We start from the raw sequence: 13,079 nt of genomic DNA, 5'->3' as shown, positions 1-13,079 counted from the left end.
CTCACCCTGCGCTATCAGCTCAAACATAAATCACATGTTCATGTCTACTTCTGAAAAGCTTCCCAGTAAAGCAATAAAAACAATCAAGCATCCCAGAAAAGTGTTAAAAATAGCCCACATTATCATATGTAGCCTAAGAAACATGGTTAATGAAATTGATAACTTGCTAGGAACAGATGACATTCATATTCTGACTAATTCTGAAACTCTCTTAAATAATATCTTTGATTATACAGTGGTTACAATACATGGTTATAACGTCTACAGAATGCTATGTGGAAGAGGTGAAAAATTATTGTTGTTTATCAGTGATAAGCCACCTGGTTCTGACAACTTGGATGAAAAATGACTGGGTATTATAGCAGACGATATTGCCACTTATATTTGCCATATCTTCAAACTAAGCCTACAAGCTGGTGTGTGCCCTCAGGCCTGGAGGGAAGCAAAAGTCATTCCTCTTGCCAAGAACCGTAAAGCCCCTTTACAGGCTCAAATAGCCGACCAATCAGCCTGTTACCAAACCTTAGTAAACTTTTAGAAAATGTGGTGTTTTACCAGATACAATGCTATTTCACAGTAAACAAATGGACAACAGACATTCAGCATGCTTATAGGGAAAGGCATTCAACATGCACGGTACACAAATGACTGATGATTGGCTGAGAAAAATTAATGATCAAAAGATTGTGGGAGCTGTTTTGTTAGACTTCGGTGCGGCTTTTGATATTAGCGATCATAGTTACCCGTCTAATAGAACAAAGAGGGTGTTCTTTAATGGAACCCTCTACAACATAATCCAGGTAGAATCAGGCATTCCCCAGGGCAGCTGTCTAGGCTCTTTACTTTGTTAAACTCTTACTAATGACATGACACTTGCTTTGAGTAAACCCAGTGTGTCTATATATACGGATGACTCAACACTATACACGTCAACTACTACAGCGAGTGAAGTCACTGCAGAACTTAACAAAAAGCTGCAGTCAGTTTCAGAATGGATGGCAATAAATACATTCATCCTACAAATCATTCACTAAATCATAAACCTGAACTACAGTTGAAGTCGGAAGTTTGCATACACCTTAGCCAAATACATTTAAACTCCGTTTTTCACCATTCCTGACATTTAATCCTAGTAAAAATTCCCTGTCCTAGGTCAGTTAGGATCACCACTTTATTTTAAGAATGTGAAATGTCAGAATAATAGTAGAGAGGATGATTTATTTCAGCTTTTATTTCTTTCATCACATTTTTAACTTGGGTCAAACGTTTTGGGTAGCCTTCGACAAGCTTCCCACAATAAGTTGGGTGAATATAGGATTGAGGTCAGGGCTTTGTGATGGCCACTCCAATACATTGACTTTGTTGTCCTTAAGCCATTTTAACACATCTTTGGAAGTATGCTTGGGGTCATTGTCCATTTGGAAGACCCATTTGTGACCAATCTTTAACTTTCTGACTGATGTCTTGAGATGTTACTTTAATATTTCCACATAATGTTCCATCATGATGCCATCTATTTTGTAAAGTGCGCCAGCCCCTCCTGCAGCAAAGCACCCCACAACATGATGCTGTCTACCCCATGCTTCACGGTTGGGATGGTGTTCTTCGGCTTGCAAGCCTCTCCCTTTTTCCTCCAAACATAACAATGGTCATTATGGCCAAACAATTCTATTTATTTTTCATCAGACCAGAGGACATTTCTCCAAATGTACGATCTTTGTCCCCATGTGCAGTTGCAAACTGTAGTCTGGCTTTTTTATGCCGGTTTTGGAGCAGTGGCTTCTTCCTTGCTGAGCGGCCTTTCAGGTTATATCGATATAGGACTTGTTTTACTGTGGATATAGATACTTTTGTACCTGTTTCCTCCACCATCTTCACAAGGTACTTTGCTGTTGTTCTGTGATTGATTTGCACTTTTCGCACCAAAGTATGTTCACCTCTAGGAGACAGAACGCGTCTCCTTCCTGAGCGGTATGATGGCTGCGTGGTCCCATAGTGTTTATACTTGCATACTATTGTTTGTACAAATGAACATAGTACCTTCCGGCATTTAGAAATTGCTCCCAAGGATGAACCAGACTTGTGGATTTCTACAATTTTTTTTCTGAGGTCTTGGCTGATTTCTTTTGATTTTCCCATGATGTCAAGCAAAGAGGCACTGAGTTTGAATGTAGGCCTTGAAATACATCCACAGGTACACCTCAAATTGACTCAAATGATTTCAATTAGCCTATCAGAATCTTCTAAAGCCATGACATACTTTTCTGGAATTTTCCAAGCTCTTTAAAGGCACAGTCAACTTAGTGTATGTAATCTTCTGACCCATTGTAATTTTGATACATTGAATTATAAGTGAAATAATCTGTCTGTAAACAATTGTTGGAAAAAATACTTGTCATACACAAAGTAGATGTCCTGACTGACTTGCCAAAACTATAGTTTGTTAACAATACATTTGTGGAGTGGTTGAAAAATGAGTTTTAATGACTCCAATCTAAGTATGTAAACTTCTGACTTCAACTGTATATCTTGCAATGAATATTGTGGAAATTGAGCAAGTTGAGGTGACTTAAATCATTGGAGTAACCCTGGATTGTAACATGTCATGGTCAAAACATGTTGATTCAACAGTAGCTAAAATGGGGAGAAGTCTGTCCATAATAAAGCGCTTCTCTGCCTTCTTAACACTATCAACAAGGCAGGTCCCACAGGCACTAGTTTTGTTGCACCTGGACTAAGACCCTCTTAAGAGGAACTTAAGAAAATTACAATTGGCTCAGAACAGGGCAGCACAGCTGGCCCTTAAATGTACACTGAGAGCTGACATTAATCATATGTATGTCCATCTGTCATGGCACAAAGTAGAGCAGAGTTTTACGTCATCAATACTTATTTTTGTAAGAAGTATTGACATGCTGAATGCACTGATCTGTCTGTTTAAACTACTAGCACACAGCTCAGAGACTCATGCATACAGTACCCCACAAGACATGCCACCAGAGGTCTATTCACAATCCAGAACAGACTATGGGATTTGCCACTACTACATAGAGCCATGGCTACATGGAACTCTATTCCACATCGTGTGACTCAGTAGTTCCCAAACTTTTTACAGTCCCATACCCCTTCAAACATTCAACCTCCAGCTGCGTGTTGTTCAAATGTTGTTTTTTCCATCATTGTAAGCCTGCCACTCACACACTATACGATACATTTATTAAACATAAGAATGAGTATGAGTTTTTGTCACAACCCGGCTCATGGGAAGTGACAAAGAGCTCCTATAAGACTAGGGAACAAATAATAACACAATAATAATCAATAATTTTGCTCTTTATTTAGCCATCTTACATATAAAACCTTATTTGTTCATCAAAAATGATGAATAACTCACCACAGGTTAATAAGAGGGGTGTGCTTGAAAGGATGAACATAACTCTGTAATGTTGGGTTGTATTGGAGAGAGTCTTAACTGCGTGATTTGTCAAGCCAAGAAACTCAGAGCACAGCCCTATCCAGAAATCTGCCAGTGGCTTCTGATTAAATTACATTTTCATAGAACTGCTTGTTGCAATTTCAATGAGCTTCTCTTGTTCAGATATTGGTAAGTGGACTGGAGGCAGGGCATGAAAGGGATAACGAATCCAGTTGTTTGTGTCGTCCGTTTTGGGACATTAGCTGTGTAATTGCGCACTCAGCTCATTCAGGTGCTTCGCTGTATCACATTTTACATTGTCCTTAAGCTTGAGTTCATTTGCACACAAAATATCATACAATGATGTTTTGTCCTTGATAATGCAGACAGAAAAGATCTCTAACTCTCAATCATAGCCTCAATTTTGTCCTCCACATTGAATATAGTTGCGGAGAGTCCCTGTAAATCCTCGATTCAGATCATTCAGGTGATAAAAAACATCACCCAGATAGGCCAGTCGTGTGAGAAACTCATCATCATACAAGCGGTCAGACAAGTGAAAATTAGTAAAGAAAACTTTAAGCTCGTCTCTCATTTCAAAGAACGTGTCAATACTTTGCCCCTTGATAACCAGCGCACTTATGTATGTTGTAAAAGCGTTACATGGTCGCTGCTCATGTCATTGCATAATGCAGAAAATACACAAGAGTTCATGGGCCTTGCTTTAACAAAGTTAACCATTTTCACTGTCGTGTCCAGAACCTCTTTCAAGCTGTCAGGCATTCCCTTGTCAGCAGGAGCCTCTCGGTGGATGCTGCAGTGTACCCAATTGTCACGTTCTGACCTTAGTTCCTTTATTATGTTTTTGTGTTAGTTTGGTCAGGGCGTGAGTTGGAGTGGGTAGTTTTTGTTCTTTTTTCTATGTTGTATTTCTGTGTTTGGCCTGGTATGGTTCTCAATCAGAGGCAGCTGTCGATCGTTGTCTCTGATTGAGAATCATACTTAGGTAGCCTGTTTTCCCCATTTTGGTTGTGGGTGATTATTTTCTGTGTTTTCCACACGGAACTGTTTCATTTTCAGTTTGTGTAGTGTTCAGTTTTTCCATTAAAAATATGACGAACACTTACCACCTGCGCTTTGGTCCTCACCTTCTTCCACCAACGAAAACCGTTACAGAATCACCCACCACAACCAGACCAAGCAGCGTGGTAACCAGGTGCAGAGGGTTCTGGACTCCTGGACATGGGAGGAGATTTTGGACGGAAAGGGACCCTGGGCACAGGCTGGGGAATATCGCCACCCCCACCCCCATTATGAGGAGTTAGCACGGCAGCGCAACAGGGACGAGAGGCAGCCCCAAAAATGTGGGAGTGTGGCTAAGCCAGGTAGGAGACCGCCGGAACTTCCCGTCTGTCCTGAGCTGCCGGAGCCGCCCGTCTGTCCTGAGCTTCCGGAGCCGCCCGTCTGTCCTGAGCTTCCGGAGCCGCCCGTCTGTCCTGAGCTGCCGGAGCCGCCCGTCTGTCCTGAGCTGCCGGAGCCGCCCGTCTGTCCTGAGCTGCCGGAGCCGCCCGTCTGTCCTGAGCTGCCGGAGCCGCCCGTCTGTCCTGAGCTGCCGTAGCCGCCCGTCTGTCCTGAGCTGCCGGAGCCGCCCGTCTGTACTGAGCTGCCGGAGTCGCCCGTCTGTCCTGAGCTGCCGGAGCTGCCGTCTGTCCTGAGCTTGCCAGAGCCGCCCGTCTGTCCTGAGCTGCCGGATCCGCCCGTCTGTCCTGAGCTTCCGGAGCCGCCCGTCTGTCCTGAGCTTCCGGAGCCGCCCGTCTGTCCTGAGCTTCCGGAGCCGCCCGTCTGTCCTGAGCTTCCGGAGCCGCCCGTCTGTCCTGAGCTTCCGGAGCCGCCCGTCTGTCCTGAGCTTCCGGAGCCGCCCGTCTGTCCTGAGCTTCCGGAGCCGGCCGTCTGTCCTGAGCTGCCGGAGCCGCCCGTCTGTCCTGAGCTGCCGGAGCCGCCCGTCTGTCTTGAGCTGCCGGAGCCGCCCGTCTGTCCTGAGCTGCCGGAGCCGCCCGTCTGTCCTGAGCTGCCGGAGCCGACCGTCTGTCCTGAACTGCCGGAGCCGCCCGTCTGTCCTGAGCTGCCGGAGCCGCCCGTCTGTCCTGAGCTGCCGGAGCCGCCCGTCTGTCCTGAGCTGCCGGAGCCGCCCGTCTGTCCTGAGCTGCCGGAGCCGCCCGTCTGTCCTGAACTGCCGGAGCCGCCCGTCTGTCCTGAGCTGCCGGAGCCGACCGTCTGTCCTGAACTGCCGGAGCCGCCCGTCTGTCCTGAGCTGCCGGAGCCGCCCGTCTGTCCTGAGCTGCCGGAGCCGCCCGTCTGTCCTGAGCTGCCGGAGCCGCCCGTCTGTCCTGAGCTGCCGGAGCCGCCCGTCTGTCCTGAACTGCCGGAGCCGCCCGTCTGTCCTGAACTGCCGGAGCCGCCCGTCTGTCCTGAGCTGCCGGAGCCGCCCGTCAGTCAGGAGCTGCCGGGGCCGCCCTTCACTACGGCGCTGCCGGAGTCGCCCTTCACTCCGGTGCTGCCGGAGTCTCCCGTCTATTCGGGGCCCCCTGTTAGGGTCCCCAGTACGAGGTCGGCGGCGAGGGTCGCATAAGTGGGCCAAGACTATGGTGGAGTGGGGTCCAAGAGCCGCCACCGCGGACAGACGCCCACCCAGACCCTCCCCTATAGGTTCAGGTTTTGCGGCCGGAGTCCGCAACTTTGGGGGGGGGGGGGTTGTCTCACATTGAGAATCATACTTAGGTAGCCTGTTTTCCCCATTTTGGTTGTGGGTGATTATTTTCTGTGTCTGTGTTTTACACACGGAACGGTTTCGTTTCACGCTGCGCTTTGATCCTCACCTTCTTCCACCAACGGAAACCGTTACACCAAGTGGCGTCGGGAGCAACTGCTTGCACGCTCGTTACCACTCCACTATGTTTCCCTGTCATGGCTTTTGTGCCGTCAGTACAGATACCAACACATCTTGACCACCAAAGTCCATTTGATGTCACAAAGCTGTCCAGTACTTTAAAAATATATTCTCATATAAACGTCTTCCTTAATTCACCCCCATAAACGTAACGGACATATACCAGGAGCTGTGCCAGTCCCGCCACGTCTGTTGACTCATCCAGCTGTAATGCATATATTTGACTGGCTTGTATGCGAAGCAGTAATTGTTTTAAAACATCTCCTGACATGTCACTGATTCATCGTGAAACAGTGTTGTTTGATGAAGGCATTGTCTGTATCGTTTTTTGGGGGGCCTTTTCCCCCAGCATTGTCCCAGCCACATCCGCAGCAGCAGGAAGAATTAAGTCCTCCACAATACTATGGGGCTTGCATTTCCTAGCCACTCGGTAGCTCACCATATAAGACACTTCTAGCCCCTTCTTATTAATGGTATCTGATGTTTTAATATTTGTCTTACTACTCGAAAGTCGCCTTTATTCTCACTCAAAAAACTCCTGTGGCTTATTTTTTTAATTATCATGTTTCTTTTCTAAATGTCTGCGCAAGAGTGAAGGTTTCCCGAGGGAGGGTAACGGTTAATGTAATTGGATGTTAATTATTTGACTAGGCTACCTGTATTTGACATTGTGTTGTTATTTCGCTGAACACTAGATGGTTTATTTTATTTTTGGCAGTGAAACGAGGCTACTCAGGCGAGAGAGAAAAACTCACCTCGTTGCCTCGTTGGAAAATAGAAATGTATTATATTATATTTTCCAACGGGCAACACTTGGTTGTAACTGATGCAAGCAGTAGAATCAGGTAAAAATACACCTTATGGAACAGCAGGGACTGTGAAGAGACACACACAGGCACAGACATACACATGCTAACACACACTATACACACACACAAACATGGATTTTGTATTGTAGATATGTGGTAGTAGAGTAGTGGCCTGAGAGCACACACTTAATGTGTTGTGAAAAGTGTTATGTAATCATTTGTTTGTATATAACTGCCTTGATGTTGCTGGACCCCAGGAAGAGTAGCTTCTGCCAAGGAAGCAGCTACTCTTATAATTAAAAATATTACATGAAATTACATTTCATAACACTTTTCACTTGAGATTGAGATTTTTAGTTCCAACCGCCGTGTCTTTGTGAGACGCAGAGTAGGTGAATGGATGATCTCCGCATGTGTGGGGGTGCTTTTCTGGTGACACTGTCAGTGATTTATTTAGAATTCAAGGCACACTTAACCAGAATGGCTACCACAGCATTCTGTAGCGATACGCCATCCCATCTGGTTTGTGTTTAGTGGGACGATTATTTGTTTTTCAACAGCACAATGACCCAACACACCTCCAGGCTGTGTAATGGCTAAGAAGGAGAGTGATGGAGTGCTGCATCAGATGACCTGGCCTCTACAATCACACGACCTCAACCCAATTGAGATGGTTTGGGATGAGTTGGACCACGGTGTGAAGGAAAAGCAGCCAACAAGTGCTCAGCATATGTGGGAACTCCTTCAAGATTGTTGGAAAAGCATTCCAGTTGAAGCTGGTTGAGAGAATGCCAAGAGTGTGCAAAGCTGTCATCAAGGCAAAGGGTGTCCACTTTGAAGAATCTAAAATATAAATCACTTTTTTGGTTTCTACATGATTATATATGTTATTTAATTGTGTTGATGTCTTCACTATTATTCTATAATGTAGAAATAGTAAAAATAAAGAAAAACCCATGAATAAGTAGGTGTGTCCAAACGTTTGACTTGTAAGTGATATCTGTATCGCAGTAGACTACACCACTGCTGTCATCTTTACCTCCAAGCGTTTATTCAAGTTGGATTATCTTTGGATGCCAACAGCAGTCGTACCATTGGAAGACATAGCTTGTACTGTAGCCCACAAAAGCCTATTCCTTCTCTTTTCCCGCAATCCATCAAACTCATTTGGTGTGTCATTATAGTGGTCTCTGACTTGTGGTCAGACTCGCTCAAGTGGAACAAACTTAAACGTGCACCTTTTTTCAATACTGATTTTGAATGTCATTGAGAAAACAGAGAAGTGTCAAAGTTTCTTTTTTACAAACCTCTTTTCTGAATTTAAAGTAATCCTCTAAGTATTCATCTAGTTTTTCAAAAGTATCTGTAATCTGATTACAATTTTTTTTCTGTTAACGTAAAGGATTACAGATACCGTTTTTTGTAATCCCTTATATGTAACAGATTACATATAATCTGTTTCTCCCCAACCCTGATTACAAGCATACCCATAACATGGTGCATCCAACACTATGCTTGAAAATATGGAGAGTGGTATTCAGTAATGTATTGTTTTGGATTTGCTTTGTATTCAGGACAAAAAGTGAATTGCTTTGCTACATTTCTTGCAGTATTACTTTAGTGTCTTGTTGGAAACAGGATGCATGTGTTGGAATATTTTTATTCTGTACAGGCTTCCTTCTTTTCACTCTGTCAATTAGGGTAGTATTGTGGAGTAACTACAATGTTGATTCATCCTGACCACAACCACACAAGTACTGACCACAACCACACAGCTACTGACCACAATGACTGACCACAACCAAACAACTAATGACCACAACCACACAGCTACTGACAACCACACAACTACTGACCACACAACTTCTGAACCGCACAGACTTGACCACAACCACAAAACGACTGACCACACACCTACTGATCAACAAAATACTGACCACAGCTACTGACCACATTCACACAAGTACTGACGACAACCACAACCAAATCACTACTCAATCAATCAATCAACCAAATGTATTTATGAAGCCCTTTTTACATGTAGAAGCACTGTGGCTAGGAAAAACTCACTCGAAACCTAGAGAGGAACCAGGCTCTGAGGGGTGGCCAGTCCTCTTCTGGCTGTGCCGGGCGCAGATTATAACAGATGTTCAGATGTTATAGAATAATTTTGCACGCCCAATTTTTCAGTTTTTGATTTGTTAAAAAAGTTTGAAATATCCAATAAATGTTGTTCCACTTCATGATTGTGTCCCACTTGTTGTTGATTCTTCACAAAAAAATACAGTTTTATATCTTTATGTTTGAAGCCTGAAATGTGGCAAAAGGTCGCAAAGTTCAAGGGGGCCAAATACTTTCGCAAGGCACTGTATGTAAAGCAAGACCAAATCGGAGAGATAGGAAGGGCCAAGACCATGTAATGCTTTGCAGGTTAGCAGTAAAAACCTTGAAATCAGTTCTAGCCTAACAGGAAGCCAGTGTAGAGAGGCTAGTAATGGAGTAATATGATAAAAAAATGTTGGTTCTAGTCAAGATTCGAGCAGCCTTGTTTAGCACTAACTGAAAAGCATTGATAATATTTTCTGCATAGTTTCTGGACAAAAGGTTGAGCTCCGAATGACATCACCAAGAGGTCAAATATATAATGAAAACAATAGTGGTCCTAAAACAGAACCTTGAGGAACTCCGAAACTTACTGATTTGTTAGAGGACAAACTATCCACAGAGATGAGATCTTTCCGACAGATAAGATCTAAACCAGGCCAGAACTTGTCCGTGTAGACCAATTAGTGTTTCCAATCTCTCCAAAAGAATGTGGTGGTAAAAGTGGCACTAAGGTCTAGGAGCACGGGGACAGATACAGAGCCTTGGTCTGACACCATTAAAAGGTACTTTACCACCTTCAGGAGTGCAGTCTCAATGCTATGATCGGGTCTAAAACCAGACGGAAGTGTTTTTGTATACATTGTTTGTCTTCAGGAAGGCAGTTAGTTGCTGCCTCAAAAAACACTTGAGAGGTATGGGAGATTCAACATAGGTCATAATTTATTTTTATTTTTTTTACATTTTCTAGATCAAGGTTTGGCTTTTTCAAGAGAGGCTTTATTACTGCCACTTTAAGTGAGTTTGGTACACATTCCGTGGATAAGGAGCCGTTTATTATGTTCAACAAAGGAGAGCCAAGCATAGGAAACAGCTCTTTCAGTAGTTTAGTTGGAATACGGTCCAGTATGCAGCTTGAAGGTTTAGAGGCCATGACAATATTCATGAATGTGTCAAGGGATATAGGATTTTAAAAACGTGTCGGTCTCCCTTGATCCTAGGTCCTGGCAGTGTTGTGCAGACTCAGGACAACTGAGCTTTGGAGAAATATGCAGATTCAAAGAGGAGTCTGTAATTTTCTTTCTAATGATCATGATATTTTCGTCAATGAAGTTCATCAATTTATCACTGCTGAAGTGAAAGCCATCTTCTCTTGGGGAATGCTGCTTTTTAGTTAGCTTTGCGACAGTATCAAAAATAAATGTTGGATTGTTCTTATTCTCCTCAATTAAGTTTGAACAATAGGATGATCGAGCAGCAGTGAGGCATCTTCTATATTGCATGGTACTGTCTTACCAAGCTAATCGGAAGACTTCCAGTTTGGTGGAGTGCCATTTTACATTAGAACATTGGAACAATGTTCTGGAAGCTTGTTTCAGGGCGCGGGTATTTTCTGTATACCATGGAGCTAGTTTCTTGTGACAAACGTATTTTGATTTTAGGGGTGAGACTGCATCTAGATTATTACACAAGGTTAAATTTAGTTCCTCAGTTAGGTGGTTAACCGATTTTTGTACTCCGACATCGTTGGGAAGGTGGAGGGAGTCTGGAAGGGCATCTAGGAATCTTTGGGTTGTCTGAGAATGTGTAGCATGGCTTTGGATGATTCTTGGTTTGTGTCTAAACAGATTATTTGTTGCATTTGCAAACATAATAAAACTGTAGTCCGATAATCCAGGATTATGAGGAAACATTTTAATATCCACTATATTTATTCCACGGGACAAAACTAGGTCCAGTATGCCTGTGGCAGTGAGAAGGTCCGGAGACATGTTGGACAGTCTCAATGGGGATAGTTGAGCTGACTACACTGACTATGCTAGTGGCAGACTCCACTATGCTGGCAGGCTGGCTGACAGCCTGCTGCCTGGCCTGCACCCTATCTCATTGTGAAGCTAGAGGAGTTAGAGCCCTGTTTATGTTGATAGATCAGCTGTCCTTTGACAGAAAGAGGGACAATTATCTACAAATTCTATCTTTTGAGAGGGGCAGAAAAACATTATCAACCAGCGATTGAGTTGTGAGACTCTGCTTTTGAGCTCATCACTCCCCCTAACTGGGAGGAGGCCAGAGACAATTACTTGATGCCAACACATCTTTCCAGCTAGTTTACACGCTGAAGCTATGTTATGCTTGGTGACCTCTGACTGTTTCATCCCAACATCGTTGGTGCCGAAGTGGATAACAATATCCTATCCTCTCTACACTCGCCAGTTTTAGCCTTAGCCAGCACTGTCTTCAGATTAGCCTTTACGTTGGTAGGCCCGCCCCCTGGTAAACATTGTTTGATCGCTGGATTATTATTTTTATGTCTAATACTCCGGGTAATGGAGTCGCCAATGACTAGGGTTTTCAATTTGTCAGAGCTAATGGTGGGAGGCTTCGGCGTCTCAGACCCCGTAACGGGTGGAGGAGAGATGGCTCGGCCTCTGACTCCAACTCGTTGAAACCTGTTGAAAGTTTCTTTCGGCTGAATGAGCGACACCAGTTGAGCATTCCAACAGCATTTCCTTCCAGAAGCCTTGAGAAAATTGTCCGGCTGCGGGGACTGTTTGAGGTGATTTATACTGCTATCTGTACTTATTGGTGGCACTGACGCTGTTTCATCCTTTCCTACACTTAAATTGTCCTTGCCTAACGATTGCGTCTGAAGCTGGGCTTGCAGCATGGCTATCCTCACCACAAGGCGATAGTTTTCCTGTCTATTATGAGTACAGCGACTGCAATTAGATGGCTTAATGTTACTACTTTGCTTCGGCTGGTGGAGGTCCTGTAGAACCATGTCCAGATAAATTGTCCGGGTGAAAAAGTTGAATTAAATAAGTTGAGCGAGGAAAAGAAAACTTATGATGTTGGTAAATTAGCTCCGGTAAAGTTGTCAGGTAGCAACAAAGTACCAACAAACAGCAGCACGGAGACAAGTCTGGAAGTTGTGACCGGAAGTAACTGACCACAACCACACAGCTACTGACCACAACTACTGACCACACCCACACAACTACTGACCACACATCTACTGATCACAACTACTGACCACAACCACAGCTACTGACCAGTACTGACCACAACTACTGACCACAACCACACAACTACTTACCACATAACTATTGAACCACATAACTGCTGACCACAACTACAAAACTATGACCTCAACCACACAACTGCTGACCACAACCATACAACTGATGAACCACACAACTACTGACCAAACCACACAATTACTGACCACAGCTACTAACCACAACCACAAAACTACTGACCAAAACCACACAACTACTGACCACAACAACTCACCAGTACTGACTAGGGCTGTGGCAGTCATTACATTTTGTCAGCCGGTTATTGTCATACAAAAGACTGCCGGTCTCAGTAATTGACCATTATGATGGACATGCTGCTGATACCATAAAGTGGTGTGTTTTTTTTGTCCTTTTGAGTGATTTTAGAAGGATTTAGAATTGGAGCAACATTATTTTCCTGATATGATGGCATAGGCTCTTCAGCTATATTTTCCGGAGTACATGATTTTTGTAGCTTGTCCATATGATTTTTGTAGCAAGTCCATTTTGTGGCTGTGTAGTCTTTT

The 13,079-nt window shown here is 44.0% G+C and overlaps 1 protein-coding gene across 1 annotated transcript in view; it reads left to right on the top strand.

The window, feature by feature from the left end:
* clybl (citrate lyase beta like) overlaps window positions 1-13,079 on the top strand; it is a 197,818-nt gene that overhangs the window by 173,930 nt on the left and 10,809 nt on the right. The gene's annotated exons all lie outside the window — the stretch shown is intronic.

The sequence above is a fragment of the Oncorhynchus mykiss genome, chromosome 3 (assembly GCF_013265735.2).
Source record: "Oncorhynchus mykiss isolate Arlee chromosome 3, USDA_OmykA_1.1, whole genome shotgun sequence".
Taxonomy (NCBI): Eukaryota; Metazoa; Chordata; class Actinopteri; order Salmoniformes; family Salmonidae; genus Oncorhynchus; species Oncorhynchus mykiss.
Note: the sequence above shows the minus strand (reverse complement) of the source record. Positions and strands in the feature narration are given on the sequence as shown.